At 36.7% G+C, this 21,001-nt stretch overlaps 2 long non-coding RNA genes across 2 annotated transcripts in view; one reads left to right on the forward strand and one right to left on the reverse strand.

The window, feature by feature from the left end:
- The window catches only part of LOC134754506 (uncharacterized), a 157,206-nt gene extending 140,025 nt beyond the window's left edge, over positions 1-17,181 (reverse strand). The window contains exon 1 of the long non-coding RNA XR_010128912.1: positions 17,078-17,181. This is a non-coding gene — a long non-coding RNA (uncharacterized LOC134754506). The remainder of the gene's footprint in view (positions 1-17,077) is intronic.
- The window catches only part of LOC134754509 (uncharacterized), a 61,634-nt gene extending 44,416 nt beyond the window's left edge, over positions 1-17,218 (forward strand). The window contains exon 2 of the long non-coding RNA XR_010128914.1: positions 17,104-17,218. This is a non-coding gene — a long non-coding RNA (uncharacterized LOC134754509). The remainder of the gene's footprint in view (positions 1-17,103) is intronic.
- Positions 17,219-21,001: the final 3,783 nt, after the last annotated feature.

Genomic DNA, 21,001 nt, shown 5'->3' on the forward strand with positions numbered 1-21,001 from the left:
CAACTTTCCGCACGCTAAACAGCCACGAAAAGTAGCACTTTTTGAGCAACTGTATTAAAAAGAATGTTACAGTATGTTACAGCCCTTTCATTTGATACGCCACATGGTATGATTAAAAAAAATATAAAACTGTACTGCCGAATTTTTGACGTCACAGCAACTACCCCCACCACTTTCGCGCTTGTCATCTCATATATTTGTGTTCAGGATATCACACTGAATGCACTGATACCAAATATGTTCATGTTTGTGACGACATGAGCGAAAATCGATTTCCAGAAGACTTCAGACTAAAAACCGCCGCACTAGAAAGGATAACCCATAAAAACTAATCGAGGCTTGTAAAGTTTTATGAATAATAAATAGTAACCAGTATATATGAAGATTACCGCGAGTGAATTCGCCATTAGTGGCGCTGTTGTGATGTGCGGTCAGGCGGTAAAGTTTCATATTCTTGCAGCAGTTGTGTCAGTAGCAATAAAACCATTAATTGCTTGAGGATTGAATAAAATGGTTTTTATTAAAGTTCATTTACACGGCAAGTATTTATTTATCAAAATCACGTTCTGTAGGATTCTAGCTATTTTATAAATTATTATTTTCACATTAAACGCTTAGAATCACACGTCACAATTACGACTTGTATTTATGGAATGGCCTACTGAGGGTTTGTGACTGTTGTACAGTGTTAGGTAACTTAAAAAATTGTGTCGCCTGGTACTTTTCTGTTAGATAAATTTTATAGGGGACAAGTACATTAAAAGAATAAGAAATATTCATCGCAGTTGAAGAAATTAACAAAATTGGTAATTTGAGGTATTATTACGAGCATACTCTTTGGCGTTGTTATTATGTTATGACACAATAACTGGTTGTACTATGTACTAAACTTGTATATTAGGTACTGTGTATTTATAACCAATAAATAATATAACTATCGGCGATTATGTAATGTAACTATATTCTAGATGGTTTCAGTAAAACTAAAGTACCTCTTACCTACTTTTATGTTTAGTATGTCAATATTGGTGTGAACGAGAACAAAATAATAAATGTCACACGATATATACCGTCAAAACTTAGCTGGTTTACGACAACTGGATGTAATTTTTTTGACATGGAAAAATTGTGCAAGCAGTTGAAAATTACCTCAGACATGGAAACAACGTGTAGCAATCAATCATTTTTGGAAATAACAGAACCTGCCGCTTAAAATCGGCGACTGAGTTTTTTTTTATTAAAAACATGACGAGGTGTTTTTACAGGCCGTAATTGCTTTATGTGACACTTAAAACATTTAATACAAGGAAAGCATCTATATTCGTGCTCATAACATATATCTACTATAAAGTGATTTTAACATCATTTACTGATCATGCACAGATTTTAAAACGAAAGTTATAGTAGGTATTCCTTAAAAAAATTGACAAAATTCCCCTTGCAAAAAAAATTAGTTGGTTTCTACATGCTTTCAGCGGCTGTGATACAACTTCTGTGCTGTTTAAAAAAGAGAAAAAAAAACATTAATTATTTGTGTTTCCATGTACATCTATTCTGAGGTTGTACAATAAAGAGGATTTGTATTGTATTCATCAAACTTAGTAGTGGAAAGAGTAAAGGAGCATATCGCAGCTGTTAAAAATCGCCAAGTGTTGAATAGCCCACCTTATCACTGATAACATATATCAGCCCTACGCGCTCAAAGTATTATGCCCTTTGGCGGTCGTACACTGTATTAGCCATATTGTTTTATTAAGCCGTTTGGTTGTAAAGCTTGGACTAATTCTATATAATATAAAAGTAGTACAAAATATGAAATGCTAACAAGATGAAGATTGAGCTTCATAACCCTAAAAAAATTATACCGATTAGCCGATACGTTTATAGTAGAAAAATATGTGAAGCTATTGAAATTAAAAAACATAGCAAATCAACCGAGACGATGATTTACACATGAAACCATCATCATTTGCCTTTTTGTCTATAGCAGACGATTTATGGTGTAACACCGGAGGAACACCGTTTTAGGTGGCTGAATACCTAGATCGATGCGAGACAGACGGTCTACCACAGGCCTGACAAGAGAGATTTACGGAAAACGGTACTGAGACGCCTTGTCGTCGTTTTTTCCTCTTGTCAGCGAGTGCGGCGAACCAGCATCCCTCAACAACACGTTTGCGCCATTTCGTCCGCTGTTCTGCGAGCCTTTCCCAGTCTCGGTGGTCGATATGGAAGGCAATCATGTCCCTCTGCGCAATCTTAAAGCAAAGCAATGGTCTTCCAACGCTACGTTTTGCATTCGCAACCGCACCAAGAAGAACAAGACGAGGTAATCGAGAAGGTTTCATCTTGTGCATATGCCCTAGCCAACGCAGGCGTCTCTGTTTGAGACACGCCAAGGAACGAAATAATACAAGTCATTAGTAAATATAAGAAAAACAAATGTCGTGGGTTGGTAGGTAAACCCAACAACGTGAGTGTCGTGTGTCGACTCGGTGACATCCCTAGTGCGCAAAACGTTCAAGTTGATAAACAAGACCAAGTGCGGGTAGTTCGAAAAACTCGCGCGGCTAGAAGATGTTGATGTCAACTTTAGCCAGCTTCTCCAAGACCACGGGGACAACGCCGTCCTCGAAACGTAGGAGGTAAATTTAAAACTTAATTTCATGCGATTAAGTCCCGTTTAAATAATTAATAATGAATAAAATCGTGAAAGTTTAAATCAGTGAAATTTAAACATTTTCTTTCAACTGACACATTATTTATCGAAATCGGTTGATCCAAGAAACGTGTAGATTTTTTTTCAGCTCCTAAAGGATGAAATTTTAGGTGCTCTGAAAAAAAAAACATTTACTTTGGTCTATATACTATCATCTTGCAAAGCGGCTTGCTTCCAACTTTTTTCATGATGTGACTCATCGAGAAAACACTAAATTCGACTTCCTGGGTTTTATTCCATTGGTAGTTTCAATATTCATCTGCAATTTCCATTTGTTATGATTGGTTGCTAATTTCCGACCCATTTCACTCAGATTGTTCATCGTGTCATCATCAGAGGTCGAATTATTGGCGTCATTACTCGCAGTGATGTGGAAATGACTCCATATTTTTTATAAATTGATTTCTTACCTGAGATTACATTTCAATTTATTGAAATTAATGGAGCGCGAGCTGAATTTTTCAACGATGGTTTTTTACACACAAATAAACAACAAAAAATACAGTTTATTCTCCCTAATAAATCTATACAAAAACAAATCTTGGTGCTATTTATTTACTACTGGCTAGAAATCGATTAGGTATTCAGTTAAGAAATAATATTATAATTTTTGGAGGCATGCTCAATAATATGCATAGGTCCCATGCCCATATCATTGTCATTAATGACGACAAGGAGCCGATCTATGGTCACCACCCCTTATTGCAACAAAATACAAAATCTAAATTAAAACTACTTTTTCAATGGCTGTTACTGATGTTAAAATGCGTGGTGGGGCAGATTAGTGCGAGTCAGTTTTTGACAAGCGGCCGACCCTCACACACGATGAGTGTAATAAATTCAACAATTTGTAGCTTCGAGTTAACATTGCCTTTATGCCAACATTACTATCCTTTATGTCCCGATTTAATAGGGTTCAATTAACTAGGGTTGACAGATCTCAAGTGGTGATTTAAGGGCCCTTTGTACCCGTGACTAGATTTTACGGTAACCTTTACAATTTAACAAGCCTGGGTTGAATGTGTTATTCAGTTATGTTTATAAAGTTGGTATTTATTGTTTACAGACGTGCCATTTTCAGGAAAATGTATTAAATTTTCTTTACCCGATTGAGCGCTAATCCCATTACAGTCAAATTAAAAATCGTCGATTCCTCATACAAGTTGTTCGAGAGATCACAATATATTCTCGGTCTTCTTCTTCACGTGCCATCTCCGTCCAGGAGGTCGGCGACCATATGTCTATATGTCTCTCTATGTTCAGTCATGCAAATTAGTCTATCTATGCTCTTCACTTTTAACCAGTCTCTTATATTTCCAGTCCATGATGTGCACCTTTTACCGCTACCACGCTTCCCTTCAATTATTAATTTCAGTAAATTGTATTTACCTTATTGTTTCTATATATATGTCCAAAATATGCTGCTTTCTTTATTCTTGGTCTGAAGGGAAGAAATGATTTGTGATAATTGACTATTTGAAATAGAGTTACACTCCCACAATGAAGGTGACATTCAGATAGCAACTGCATTACTGTCAGGGTATTACTCCTGCGGCCTTGAAGCAGGCGCTGTCAGTCTGTCACTGTCAACTTCAGATAAAATTGAGAAGAGGAACAGGTAAAGAAGAAAAAGATTTTGAATCTTTTATTCCAATTGCAAGTTATTCAAGCTCTTGAACACATGAGAATTTTAGCAATATAGTTTGTTTTTATTTCATTTTCAATCATTCAATCAAAAATATTTACAACAACGACTCCAATGCTTCCTTGTTCACCCCAAAGCCACCAAACATTCCAACTCCAAGTATATAGCAAATACCTACTAGACTTATTTGTATTTCCATGTACATTTATTTTGAGGTTGTGCCATAAAAATGATTATTGATTTGTATTGTATTGTAGACTGTAAATTAATCTTTATCGTATCATTAGCTTAATGATGTTATTATTTAATTTTCACCTCAAAATCGGCTCGACAAGTAAAATGTTCCACATTTCACAGTAAGTTTCAACAAATTGGTTTCGACGAGGCGCCGAGTTCACCGCATCTAAACTTTTGCAATTAACGGTTCCGTACACTAGGACTGATTGATGCTTCCGCTGCTTATTATATGCCTTACAATTTTCTGAATATAAGCTGCTGCCTTCTCAACTTTAAGATACTTTCTAATAGGCTTGTATTTGTAGATACCTAATACTATTATAGGTATATATGTATCCACGCGGCAATAATGGCTTGCCTCGGTTACGTTAAAAACATTGAAAGATTTCAGAATCTCAAAATTCGTATAAGATAGTGTGCGGAAAGAGAACAGTCGTGGAATGTATGGGGCCCAATACATTCCACGACTCTTCTCTTTCCGAACAGACTCTATAAAGACATTAACATTATATTGCTTTACGAAGTATTATCCTCGACAGTTTATACTTCATGCGATAAAACCATTGTGTGAAGAATCGGTCCACGTTTCTGTCGGTATCTCTTCTACGCCTTTTTTGAACGCGATCACTGCCTCTTCTAAATTTTATAGGACATTATTAAGTACACAAATTAACTAAGCCCCACGGTTAAACAAATTCTCCCCACGTGGCATGGTATCGTAATGCTGGCAACATTGCCTCGCAGTATCGCATAATTAGTACCTACCTATGGAAGAATTACAGCAGTTACTGTTACGTTATGATATAGTCTATGGTTTTAGTTTATGGTTGGGTTTTGTATTTAGAACTAGTTTAATAAATGATGGCTTCAAATAATGGTGTCTTATAATTTACTATTCTCCAAATAGTGATTAAATTAACAAATATGGTGTCAGAAGTATAAAATAATAGATGTGAAATTTGAAAATGGGTGAGTCTGGTAAAATTTCACCAAGCGCGGCCACTTCGCCGGCACTACAATGTCCACAACATATGCAAGGACATGCCTACTCGTACATGCGTCCATTAGAACTTAATAATTCAATGGAGGAAAATTGGAAAATTTGGGTCCAAAAATTTAAGATATTTCTTCTTGCCGAGGACCTAGAAGCCGTTTCTAATGAACGTAAAGTCGCTTTGTTACATGGGTGACAAGGTGTTGAGATTTATAATTTATTTAATTTAGAGCCAAAACAAAGTTTTGAAGATGTCCTAAAAAAATTCAACGCCTACTTTATTCCCAAAATAAATATAACGATGCAACGCCATAAATTCTTCACAAAGGCGCAAGGACCTACAGAACCATTTGACGATTTCCTCAAGACCTCTCCTTGACCTTCAGAACAAAAGTATGTCCTGTGACTTCGGTGATAAGAGAGAGGAGCTGGTGAAAGACGTCATCGTAATAGGCATAGCTAATTCCGCAATGAAGGAGAGGCTTCTTCGCACGGAGGATTTGACGCTTCAAAAGGCGGTAACCATGTGCAGAGCTTCTGAGCTCTCCCAAAAGCAAGTCACGGAACTAACAAATGAGATAGCTTCAACCTCGGTGCTCAACGTTACCACTGCGCCTGTGCATAACGTCGACAATGTCAATACTTCAAAAACAAGAAAGTAATATCGTTAAATAACCGTCAACATAAAAATCCCGCTGAATCGATTCTTTGACATCGCTATCGATGGCAATAGATGTCAATGAAACCAAACACTTCGTTGCTAGGTACGGTGCCGAAGCTTGCCCAAAGCCGACGGTATTAAGAGTATAGGTTTTTAAAGGCTGTGAGGAATCATATCGCCAAATTATTTGTTGAAGAGAGCATTGAGAAGGGTTAAGATCAATCGCCCTATACATTTTCTCGACATCACCACCTATGAATGTGTGAGTTTAGCGACACTGGTTTTCATACTAAATAGCAGTCATTTCACATCCACTAGTTTATTAATTCGTGGTAATAATAAATGAAATATGTGTATTTTTCGTATTCTTACATTAACAGTAGGTTTTTATGTTGATTACGTTTAAAGGAAACTACTAATTATTAACACTCATCAATAAGTAGTCATGAATTGAAACAAGTATAAATTTAAAAAAAATTGGAAAAGTGAAAAGCACTAGTTTGCGAAAACCAACTTTCCGCACGCTAAACAGCTACTAGCACAATCGGATTAAGTCTAACCTCGAAATCCTTCCAAAGATGTGAAATTTGGTATGTATGTTAATTAAAGGTCTCTTTTTCATGTCCACACTATTTGACATTTGGAGACCTCGAGGAATCGCAGCCATCTTGGAAAATGTGTTGGTACACATTTTCCAAGACACACTCGTGTACCAATTATGGATCTACTGATGTCTATTTCATTGAAATCCACTCAATAGTTTAGGCGCTAGAAGTAAAAATATGATTTAATATTCGGCATCCGACGACTGGTCTGGCCTAGTGGGTAGTGACCCTGCCTGTGAAGCCGATGGTCCTGGGTTCGAATCCCGGTAAGGTCATTTATTTGTGTGATGAACACAGATATTTGGTCCTGAGTCATGGATGTTTTCTATGTATTTAAGTATTTGTACCTATATAAGTATTATATATATCGTTGTCTGAGTACCCACAACACAAGCCTTCTCGACCTTACCGTGGGACTTAGCCAATTTGTGTAAGAATGTCCCTATAATGTTTATAAAAAAAAAAAAAACCTCTCAAGCCGGCTTTATTGATTTTTCTTTAATAAAACAAGTGTAAACAGGTTGTGAAAAGCAAGAGGAATCTGCCGATGTCATTTAAAAAAATCCGTCCAGTATCCTGAGCTACAGGGTGTACTCATTATCAGTATTTAAACCCTACCCTACCCTACCCTACTTTCTGTTTAAGTCGCAGTCGACTAAAATGTTAATATTGGGGCATAACGTGTACAAATGTATAGACAAAAGTGGAATTCATATTCCTACAAGTTTCCTATTAAGAGAATATCCCCTGAAAGGGTATAAGCGCTAAATCTGGATTTAGCTATTATTTTCTATAACAAGATGTATTTTTTCCGCAATGATATCTAGGACTTTTTTGTGTAGAATTTAATAAGCTTTAATGTTGCCTTACACCATATTTTCATAGAGAACGTATATTTATAGTAAAACGCAAATTTCTCCAGGATGGTACACATTTTCCAAGATGGCTGCGATTCCTCGAGGTCCCCAAATGCCAAATGTAGGTAGTGTGGACATGAAAAAGAGACCTTTAATTAACATACATACCAAATTTCACATCTTTGGAAGGATTTCGAGGTTAGACTTAATCCAATTGTGCTATACGTATAGTAGCACTTTTTGAGCAACTGTATTAAAAAAATATTACTTTCGTCGTATAATAAACCCTGAAACAAGACAAATAAGTAGAAATCTTTTATTAAAATTAAGTTGCCTATTCAATTTGATTGAACCTTCTTTTTAGGGTTCCGTACCTATAAAAGAAAAAAAGGGACCCTTATAAGATCATCTTGTTGACCGCCCGTCCGTCTGTCCGTCCGTCCGTCTGTCTGTCAAGACCCTTTATCTCGGGAACGCGTGAAGATATCGAGTTGAAATAAAGACTATATGCTCAGGTCTATGGTCCCTTGAATTGAAGCTGTAAAAAAATCTAACTTCTAAGTTAACGTGAAATACGGCCATTTATAGCCAAGTAGGTTGTAAGTAAAATACTTTGTTTAAAATCAAGGTACAAGGGAGTTTTTCAACACACTTGCTCAAAACGACGTTTTTATTCCACCGAGTTTTGGGTCATAATCCTAGATATTAAACAAGCGCGTTTTTCAGTATATTATAACACTCGTGCTTTTTCATTATATTATCCGACTGAGTTAAGAAAGTAACTGATTGCTAATTATATGCATGGAAACGGAGCCTTCTTAATTTGGTCGAGTAATACATTTTTTTAACCAACTATTAGGGTTCAAAGAGGTTTTATCTCACCAAATATTAATTTATAAATTAAATTATCTCGTAAATTAGATTAATGAATAAAAATAATAGGTTATCGATTTGATCTCCATCCTTCGGTTAGAAATACGAAAATATCAGCTTTTTTACATTTTTTTTAATTGGCTGTTTGTCGATTTCGTTCGCGCCTTTGCCTTGCGCGCGCATAGGAATCGTGCCTAAAAAAAATAACGCGCCAGCCATTTTCCGTATTTGTAATAAAATTGGAATAGTTTTGCATGTTTTTAGTTTATATATTGACGAAAATGCTTGAAAATGAAGAATGTAACGCCCCTACCACCACACGCCAACAGATGGCGCTACTAGTACCGTAAAGCACACAACGCACGGGCAGTGCAGCCGCCGCACCGATACCACTCCACTATGGATACTAGTTACGGCGCCCACCAATAGATGGCGCAGTGATCGAGATAGATCTCGCTAACGACTGTGCAACGTAGAAACATGACCCTCGGATGATTATTTGAGGAGAAATGCAAGTAGCTTCTCGGGACAACACCTTCACTATTGCTGAAGTGTTGTAGTGTCTCTGCTGTAGAAAACTCACAGGTCAAGCTTGCTCCTACCACTGCTAGGCCTTGCTCGGCAAGCAAGTGCTAATATTGTAAAACCTCCAAGTTGGAAATACACGCGCTTAACCTAACGCCGGCTTTTATCTTCGCCCTCACCTCCCCGTCCTACAAGAACGCATAAAGTGGACGCTGCCAATTCTAATAGAGGCAAGAGCCGAGAACGATAGCCTTTTACCATCAAAACCGAGTGAAAAGTGAGTGTTTTTTCCTTGCAAGTGTGTTGAAAAACGTCGTATGAAACGCGTGTGCATTGGTTATTACACACATCGGCTTTCTTATAGCGCACTCGCTTACAGCTCGCGCGCACAATATCGCCTCGTGTGTAATGACCAACGTAGCACACTTGTATCATAATGTACTATTGCTGTTACAATACTGACATTTATAATTACCTAAATATTTTTGTTTATGTTTAAAAATATTTAATTTGATTAATTTAATAGCCGTTTAAAATATGTTTCCACAATCTTCAATAGTGGCTGAATGCAGAAGGTCTGTGCCTTCGATGCCTAACCTGTCAAGAAATGACAATATGGCCGGACGAATGTTTGAAATGTCACCGTTTTTAATAATTATTTCGCTTAAAATTTAGTTTTGTCTTCGTAAGTGTGATGAAAAACGTTGTGTGTAACTCCGGGGGTAAGAATATTGTAAACTCGAGTCTTTAATTCCCTTCAGCCTGCGGCTGTCGGGAATTATAGACCTCGTTTATAAAATCTCGCTTACCTCCCCTCGTTGCACAAGGTTCGGTAAAAAAATATAATTACGAAAACTAACTATACTACCATTTTGCCATTAAATGTACCTAAGGTATTGCTAGAGCTAATAGCTGACAAAATATCATGAAAATGTGTCGTGGTTCATAGTACCTAGTGTGGCACGATATCAAACTTTAGCAATGCCGCAGCTCATATGTCCCCACCGTGCCATAATTCATGGAAAAAATGGATCACCCGCATTTCGCCCTCAGTGTATATATCAGTAGGCACTGTATAGACGAACATAAAATACTGGATATGTCATTTATGAAATAGGATACGATTACCTATCTTTTACTGGCAATTCACTATCACTGTAGACATTTAGAATAGAATAGAATAGAATAGAATAGAATATTTTTTATTCGTAAACATTTAAAGAACATAGTGAAAATAAAGTGTCACGAAATGGCCCCATCTCAGCATGCTGCTGGCGGCTGGCGACTTCCAGCGCTGATCTTCCGATGAGACATGACATGTTTTAAATACATTTATTTATAATAATAAATGTATTTAAAACATGTCATGAAAGGTGTTTGCAGATGGTCCCTTATGTCTTCTTCATTTGATTGTTTTTCAATAACTTGAGAAAGATCTATATACATTATGACGGTTGTACCTTGTTTTGCAGTTTTTTTTTCATAGAATGTACCTACTTAATGTTTCGCAGAATTGTCATTTCATAGAAAACATATTTTTTCGCAGTTCCAACCTAACCTAACCTACTTTTCTGTTAGAACTAATGGGTTCTACACAATGACCTTTTAGCTGTACCTAAAAAGTTACCGATTTTGAAAAATAGTTATTTGTTATACAAGGGTGCAAAGTTGTATTTTACCCGCGAGTGTGGAATTGAAACACGAGCTAGCGAAGGGATTCTATAGTTGAACCACGAGCGAAGCGAGTGGTTCTAAAATAGAATCCTGAGCGTAGCGAGTCTTTCAACACACGAGAAGTAAAATACATTTGCACCCGTGTGTAACACAAAACTTTTCCCCTCACTATAGCGAGGAAAGTGCAACATCCACAGGCGTTAAATCATCTTCATCACTGGAATCACTTATTTTTTTAAGATATTATAACAGAAAACACTGGAAATTCTGATTTTTACGTGAGTCGGTGAACGGTGAGAAGTGTTTTTAAGTAAAAAAATTGTTGACAATGTTGACATTTCTGTTCTGACGTATGAAATGTCAACGATGCGTTTTGAAATTGCATCTCAACTCTCTCGACTCAACTTGTGCGTTCAGAATTATATTTATATAAATAAAAAATCTAACGTTTCCTATGGAAATTTAAGGTTTATGACTTAAAATTATTAAATAAAGCTAAATTTGGTCTTTTTTATTAGATTCTCAAACCATTTATTTAATGATAATTAATATCGAACGAACCATTATTATGAGCGTTTTACGTTTTGTTATCTGTCAAGCTACTTAAACACGCTCCATCCAAGGTCAAATTACTTTCCCCACTAGTGGATAAAATGCGTTTTTCCCCGCTTGTTTTAAAGGATAAAAGACGGCTTTCCGAGCTAGTGAGGGGAAAAAAAAGTTTCTATTAAATGAAAATTCTGCGAAACATTACGTTCTAGGTATATAACAATTTTCTATGAAAGAAGCGGTCACCACTAGGGAATGCAAAAATTGGACAAAATTCAAAACAGGTTATTAACCGAAAAACATCACACAAAACCGGTTAACCGATTAAAAACCGGTTTTACGAAAAACATTGCAAAACATTATTTCTGAACATTTTTTCAGCGCTTTAGGGTTCTAACTAGATGTTCTGCTTTACTTTATGGCACCTCTACACTATCGGCGATGATATTGATGAGGAATTAAGTATTCAATTTCGATATGTGCACATAATGATAAGATCCAAAAATAAAAAATAAAAATTGGTGGTAGGTAAACTGGGTAGTTGACTAGGTAACAGTTTCGTAGTTTTTTTTGTGTTGGTCTAGTTATTTATTTCCCTCACTACTTGCACGGTCGTATCACAATCACAAACCAACGATACTGCTGCACATGCGTGACTCACCGTGAGTCTTACATCACATTTACAAGAAAAGTACGCCAATGGCCATTTATTTAAGGGTTTTTTTGAGAGATATCTGGTCTGACATACTTATATCTCCTGTTAAAGTTAGTATCCCAGTCCTTTTAAAATATGGGTAGGGGACAAATCTGTCGTGAAAATGAACAACTTCTAGTACCTTGGATAAATATAAATACAATGAATTTGACGCCATATATCACCAGTTCCAGCGCGGATCAATAATAACGGTAGGCTACAAAATTGTTCTGCGTTCAATTTTTGGAATGTTTCACTTAACATCAATACACCGTACTGACTTGCAGTCTGCACGAGGCGATTGGCATGCTTAGGTACATCTATGTTATCATTATAGCGCTATGAACTTAAGTTAATTTGTTATAAATGTGTAACTAATGTCATTCTCATCGATGAATTACGGTTTCGCTTTATTACGTTTTTGAGTGAAAATGAATGCTGTTTAGAGTTTTGAATGATTCACGGTTAGTTTCACTAGACTTATATTGGACGGGATATAGACCGTGATTACCTTTTGTATTATTTATGAGCTCCCGATATTTCGACGCAGTTACATGCATCATGTTCACGGGTAACTGAAGATAGTTGTGTAGACCGCGCTCGGTCTACTCTCATTCTTGTGGGTCGGCTGCGCTCGCTTTCAACGTTACCATCGGTCGCATTCACACTTGTTGGTCTGGTCGCGTTCACACTCTTTGGTCTGTCCAAGCATACTATACTCACAGTGTCACTACGCGTGTTTGATTCGGATATCACTGGTTTTTTACACGAACAAATCACAGGATTCCACACATTTGACAGTTTAAACCCATCTTCACTTGAAAACCCATCTTGAAATTTTTGTATTTGTGAATTTCAACGGCTTCTCTTACCAATCTTGGTATATAGTGGCGTTATGTTGAAATGACCTTGGGACTATGCAACTCGATCCAGTGATTTGTACCCGACTCAAGGACATGCTGAGCAATAGCTGACTTACGAACGTCATTGTTCTTATATGCCAAGATTGGTAAGAAAAGTCATTAAAATTCACAAATACAAATGCGTCGAAATATCGGGAGCTCATAAATAATACAAAAGGTAATCACGGTCAATATAAGTCTAGTAAATGCTGTTTGTTTCATCACAGAATTCACGGATATTACGTTTACTTTACAAGTATTCTAACTACTGTCAGGTTTTGTCAGGGAGATAAGACACTTATAAAAAATAATGAGGATGGCATTAACAACTTCCAAAAAAATTTTTAAATATGGTTTTTACATTGAAAAATAATAAATAATACATAACATCATAACGATTACATTTAAAATAATGTAACTTTAAAGCTATTTTATACCTTTTTAGGTCGTTTCATACGATAAATATAATTTCGGTTATTCACCGGTTGTTGGCTTCAAAAACCGGTTTTTAACCGAGCATAAAATGTCTCGGTTAACTGGTTTTTCGGTTAACCGGTTTGCATTCCCTAGTCACCACATTATGACCTCTTGTTTGAGATACGTAACACACAATTTTATACGCCAGAATTATGGCTTCACATTTGCTGACGAATTTCGGTGAAGGAAAACATCGTGAGGAAATCGGGCTAATCCCAATAAGGCCTAGTTTCCCCTCTGGGTTGGAAGGTCTGATGGCCGTCGCTTTCGTAAAAACTGGTGCCTACGCCAATTCTTGGGATTAGTTGCCAAGCGGACCCCAGGCTCCCATGAGCTGTGGCAAAAATGCCGGGACAACGCGAGGAAGATGATGACATTTGCTGACGAATAATTTAAACCTTTTGGTTAATAGTGTGATTTGATAAAAGTATTAGTTTAGTACGACAATTCTAGAGCAATACGGTATTCTTGTTGCATACCCATTCAGGTACAGTCAGTGATTTATTCCGGTGGACTTGCCACAATATGTCACCCTCGTCCTCGTCGCTCACACGGCAACGGCACACATTTAGTATATCTACCGATCTCTCGTTACGATTTTGGGTTTGTTCTGTTCAATTGATCGGCTTCTCTACACACTGGGCTATTTTAGGCAAAACGAAAGCAACAGATTAGTCGCCGTGGCGGCGATAATAGAAATACCTACACACTGCAGTACTTACCTACCGATTACCGCTAACAGAGACTGACGAAAGTTGGTAAACCTTACGAAACCCTACAAAGTTATGTTAAGAGGCTGTCAATACCTAAAACGCGCACACTGTCTATTTGTAACGGAGTAAATGAGATAGCACTGTCGCATGTTACCGGGCCTGGGCAACTAAGAAACTAAAAGAAAACTATTGATATTAAACAAAACCGCCCAAGTGCGAGTCGGACTCGCGTCGCAAGGGTTCCGTACATCACAAGATTTTAAACAATGTTTTTTTGACGTGAAGCGTGAGTGAAGTTGCTTATAATGATGTCTAGAGAAAATAAGTAAATAAATTAAATTCTAATTGAATGTACCGCTGATAGAGATGGCGCTGATTTTGCGTTAAAACGACGGATTCAGAGCTAAAATTACCTTTATGCGCGGTGTTTATAGTGATAATTCATAATTCTATGAACGGATTTAGGAAAGTAGTGTCATTAGGGGATATTTCTGTGATGTTCTGCCAACAGAGTGCAGCACTAGCCTTTTAAGTAAACCATAGAGTAGCTTATATATACTGTAGGTACCTTTAACAGGTTTTTGACAATTTAGTAGTAGTAAGTTATTATACTAGTTAGTAGTTATCTACTCGTAGCATCGTAAACAATGTTAAAGAACTGGCGGTTCATAAACCTATTGTAAAGGTCACAGATAAACGGTCTAGTATAATTGTAGACAAAGCAAATTGCTCGGAGATTTGCAGATGAAATGCATACGCACAAATATTGAAAACTTGCCATGTTACTTTAGGTACCATACACTACATATTCGTATAGGTTTGTGGTGAACTAGCCTAAAGAGATAAGTGAAACAGCTAGTTCCACATTAATTATTATATTGTCAAATAACGGCACACAAGAGTCACAAGCACAAAGAATAGAAGTAAGTGTATAAAGCACAGCACAGTATAGTTGAAGAGAGAGTCAGAGGAAACAGAAGATAGAAATAGCACATAAAGAAGGAGTACATAAAAACTAAAATTATAAGCGTATTCGGCGCGCACGCAAACCGAATATAATGCAAGCGAGTCGGCGCGTAAGCAATAACCGTTAGCTCGAGCGGCGCGAGCGCATGCGTCCAGCCTCGAGAGTAGTAAATTGCCGACTGACAGAACAGGAATTTCCGAGCGCGCACCAATGCGCGATCGGGCCGCCGATCTACGGCGGAACTAACCGAGCGATAAGACAAGTACCTGTACACCGCGCTCGCATCGCGCGAAACCGCAACGGTATTTGAATGTTATTACATTTATATTCTTTATAAAAATACTAAAAATTGTCGCCACAGGTTTAAAAATAAAATCATTATTTCATTATAAAAACAAGGTAAAATGATAAAAACAAATATATTTTTACATTCCTACAATGATTCCTATCTTTTGATAATATCTCAATATACTTTGGAATTCATACATTTTTGTTAAATTTCTCTTACATTTTTTATAGGTTATTAAATTGTAAAACGGGACAATCGCATATTTAAGTTTTAAGATTTACCTCCGAGGTTTCGAGGACAGAGTTGTCGCCGTGGTCTCAGAGAAGATTCAAATACTTAAATACGCGATTAAGTCCCGTTTTACAATTGAATAATGTGTACATTCGTAAAAGTTTAAATCAGTGTTCTTATAGGTTTTCCTATAATCTATCGACGACCGGTCTGGCCTAGTGGGTAGTGACCCTGCCTGTGAAGCCGATGGTCCTGGGTTCGAATCCCGGTAAGGACATTTATTTGTGTGATGAGCACAGATATTTGTTCCTAAGTCATGGATGTTTTCTATGTATTTTAAGTATTATATATGTCGTTGTCTGAGTACCCACAACACCTTCCTGGGCTTACCGTGGGACTTAGTCAATTTGTGTAAGAATGTTCCCTATAATATTTATTTATTTATTATTTATAGGTAAGCACAAACTATGGCAAGATTCCTAAGCGATAGCGTCGGTCCACGCTAAGTTTTCATGCCAAGTGCTACGTCAAGTATAGAGCTTATAGGGATATGTATTCTGATCTAGTCTGCCGGCCTAGCCAATGTGACAATCGCTATCGCTTCGACAACGAAACGCTTTACTCAACTTATTATTTACTGTTTATTGTATTTTTTTCAGAATTTTACACCCAGTAGTTTCGGAGATAAGGGGCGGGGAATGGTAATTTTTTGCCTATTTTCTTAATCAACTTCTAATCTTTTTACCTCAGCATAATAAAAAAAAGCATAGGGGTCGGATCAAAGACTACGTAATTAAGTCCGACTCACGCTTGACTGCACATTTCAAATAGATTTTCCTGTTATCTATAGGTAAAGAACTATTTTTTGGATATTTTCTTAAATAATTTCAAAACTAATTCTTTTAAAATTACCAAAAATATATATTTGTAATTCTCACAGGGAGCTCTTTCACGTGATATGTAACATGATATAGTTTAAATAACTTTATTTTTTAAATTTTCTCATTTACCCCCCAAAAGTGGCCTCCATGTTTAAAATTCATTTGTTTGCGTTACATGCCCGACTTTGGGTCACAAACTTACATACGTGTACCAAATTTAAACTTAATTGGTCAAGTAGTTTCGGAGAAAACATTATATAAAAAAACCGGCAAAGTGCGAATCGGACTCGCGCACCGAGAGTTCCGTACATTACACAATTTAAAGAATGTATTTTTTATGTGAAACGTGAGTGAAAGGTAAATTGCGGTTAACGATTTATGACGTATTAAAAAAAACTACTTACTAGATCTCGTTCAAACCAATTTTCGTTGGAAGTTTGCATGGTAATGTGCATCAAATATATTTTTTTAGTTTTATCATTCTCTTATTTTAGAAATTACAGGGGGAGGGGGGGGGGGGGGACACAGTTTACCACTTTAGAAGTGTATCTCGCGCAAACTTTTCAGTAAAAAAAAGATGATACTAGAAAACTTAATACCATTTTTGAAGACTTATCCATAGATACCCCACACGTATGGGTTTGATGAAGAAAAAAATTTTGAGTTTCAGTTCTAAGTATGGGGAACCCCCAAAATTTATTGTTTTTTTTTTTCTATTTTTGTGTGCGGTTCACAGAATACATCTACTTACCAAGTTTCATCAGTATAGTTCTTATAGTTTCGGAAAAAAGTGGCTGTGACATACGGACGGACAGACAGACAGACAGACATGACGAATCCATAAGGGTTCCGTTTTTTGCCATTTGGCTAAGGAACCCTAAAAACCGTAGGGGGTCGGGTCAAAGACTCGCGCTTGATTGTACAATTCTAATAGGTTTCCTGTCATTAGGTGAAGAATTATTTTGTGTATAGGTATTTTTTCAAAATTTTAGACCCAGTAGTTTCGGAGATAAAGGGGGGGGGGGGTGGCCATTTTTTGCCTATTTTCTTAAATAATTTCAAAACTAATTATTTTACAATTATAAAAAAATATTAGATATATATTAAAGTGAGCTCTTTCATTTGATATAGTTTGAAAAACTTTTTTTAATTTTCTCATTTACCCCCCAAAAGTGCCCCCATGATTAAAATTTATTTGTTTGCATGGTCCTGTAGTTTCGGAGAAATTTGGGTGTGACAGACGGACAAACAGACAGACAGACGCACGAGTCCTTATAGGATTTCCTTTTGAGGTACGGAACCCTAAAACTGTGGATTATTTGTGTTATATTACTCGTTAGCCTATTAAAAGAGCGAAATGGCGTAACCTACGTGGCGGCATAGCGAAGTATGACAAAGTCTGGCTCGATGATTTAAAGCAGAAAAGACTTCGGGATACACAGCTTTCGTATGTATATTTGATTTGCCCGCTATTTAGGGTTCCGTAGTAAAATATGTCCGCTTGTCTGTATGCCTGCCCGACTGCCCATCCGCGGCTTAGCTCAGTGATCATTGGTACTAGAAAACTGTATTTTGACATGGGTAGTGACTAGTGAGTGGCATGAAAGAGTCGGGTTACTAAAAAACAACAATTCTATTTCAAAACTCAAAATTCAAAGATTTCAAAGATTTTTGTAATAGTTAAGAAGATTTTAGTTTATTATGTTTCGTTGTTCATTTTATCTGTTAGGTTATTAATTATTGTATTTTGGAACTTAATTTTGTTATTTTGGACATAATTTGTAATTGAGTATAAAATAAATAAACATGGTTTCAAAACACATTTTATTCTATTTTTTACATTTCTTACAACAAATTATATATATTACACTGTGATGTCGAGTGATTGTAATCTGCGACTACAGTTTGGTAGGCCAAGCAATAAGAAGGTATAGAGGGAAATGCTATAAGCACAATTTTTGACTCCGTTGACTGAGCCGATTAAATTTGCTACAAGTTAAATTTAGTAAAATTTTTCGATGTCAAATAGTTTTCGAGATATTCTCTAATGAAAGTTCATTTGGGGCTGTTAATTTTAGAATAGAGAATAGATTTTGGAATTATTCGAACACAGTGTTGCTAACCCGCGATTTTTCAAATTAGCTGCCTTTTTCTACTGACAAGATTTGCTTGACACTATATATCAAATATCGTTTATTGTTTTTTCTACTCTTGTACTTTTATCTGTCATTTAGATAGACGCGAACGTACATATAAGGACATACATTATTTACTCCTTATAAAAGTCTATAGTCTATTGCCCAAAAAAGCACTTGTGTCGTTTTAGAGACATTACGACACGGTACGCTTGTGCAGAGCAGCAGGTGCCACATGCCGATACATTGCTACAAACTTGACAAACAATTGAATGCATAAGTACAGTTTTTATTTAAAAAACATTTGTACCAAGTTCATTGCTACCAACATAATAAAAAATACCGTTTTTTGGTATCATCGCTATTGGAATGGAAGGTGGGCGTATTAAGGGCCCTCCACACTCATGCGCGAATCACGGCGCGAAGCCGCGAACGTGAGTGTGGAGTCTAGTTCGCTAATCAGCGAAATCGACTCCACACTCGCGTTCGCGTCTTCGCGCCGCGTAGTCTGAAGCGGGCTTAAAAAAACATTTTTACGTTTCCCGCCTTTTCTGGTAATTTCTTATTTTTTGAGTAGTTTGCGTTACTACAATTTAGCGTTCATAAAAAGTATTGAAAATGGACGAAGAGGACAACATTGTTTCTACACCTGAAGAAATATCTACTGCAGCACAAGCAGCGACCAAAAATTTGTTACCTACTAAATTTTACTACGAAGTTCATGGCGTGGAGATTGGAGCACATAACTTCGTCATTCTCTGAAAACGTCCTATTGGCTTATTTTCAAAGCCTAATTGGAAAATTCAAGCCCTCAATCACAGATTATATAATAGTTCTTACGAACAGATACTTATCTCTCAAAGAAAACGCAAATACCTACCGTTTTGATACCTACACAAAAATACAATGGAGTGACCTTCGGCGGGCCGCTCCCCGTACCGCGCGCACCGGCACAACGCTAGGGTTGCCGATGTTTAGAAATAATAAACACCAATATGTATTTATCATGAGAATCATTAGAAATGGTAAATGCCAATAGGTATTTATCATTTCTAACAGCGGAGTGAAATAAAATGAAATCTAAATCTTATATTATGTATTTTAGTCATTCATTTACAACTGTTTTACTTTGTAACTATAAATTTGTCGTATGTTTAATGAAAGAAATTCAATAATAAGTCCCTACATACTTTGTAACTATCGTAAAAATTGCAAGTGCGGCGCGCGGTGACATGCGTGCGTGAGCGCGTGTGGCAACCAACTGGCTTGCTTTTCTACCGTGAACGGGAGGCGATTCGTAGGTATAAATCCGAGCTCGCGCGGAGAGTTCTATAGGCCTGCCTCAACACTGTGGGTGGAATACTCCAAATTAAAGTCGACCCTTAATATATATCACCAGACCGACATATTTAAATATTCAAAGTTATTAGCGTTATTGAAACGAAAGTATGAAGGTTTCAAGGCAAAGAAAGCCCAAACATTTTAGCCTGACGACTTAAAAACATTTATTGATGAAGCACCGGATCAGATCTATCTTTTAAGCAAGGTTGGTATATGTTTTTAACATTTCTGATTCCATATTATAGTGTAGACAGTACAACGAACTATATTTATAATATATTATGTACATTTTATATTTTTGCATTGAAACTGAATATTATACAAATCTCCGTTTCCTTGTTACAGGTTGCAGTAATATTTGGTATAATGGGTGCTTGTCGCAGACAAGAGCTACATAATTTAAAAATAAAAGATGTAGTTGATGCTTATGATACTCTTATAGTGCATATAATGAACACCAAAAACAGGATAGACCGGACATTTACTGTGACTGGAAAATATTATGCAATTTGCAAAAAATAATTAAACCTTCGCCCTAATGTATGCAATAGTCCCAACCTGTTTTTAAGATATTGAAAAGGCAAATGCTTAGCACAAAATATAGGTATTAACACATTCGGCATGATGGTTAAGACAATAGCAACCTATTTGAAACTTCCAAACCCAGAGCTATACACGGGACATTGCTTCCGAAGAACCTCGGCAACACTATTAGTGGATGCAGGGGGAGATATTACATCTTTGAAACGGCATGGTGGGTGGAAGTCTACTACGGTAGCCGAAGGTTATATACATAACTCAATAAAGAGCAGAATAAAGGTCTCCAACCTTCTAATGACATCCATAGAAGAAAAAATGCCACAAAAGAATGTTACATTCACTTTTATACCAGAAACTAAGCCACACATTAATAATTTACCTGCTTATGTTACCGAAAATTAACTGCAGAACCCTCCAACTACACCTGAAGCACAACAGACTGTGTCACAAATTATCCAGAAAAACTCTGATATACGCATCAACACGGCAGCA

The sequence above is a fragment of the Cydia strobilella genome, chromosome Z (assembly GCF_947568885.1).
Source record: "Cydia strobilella chromosome Z, ilCydStro3.1, whole genome shotgun sequence".
Lineage (NCBI taxonomy): Eukaryota > Metazoa > Arthropoda > Insecta > Lepidoptera > Tortricidae > Cydia > Cydia strobilella.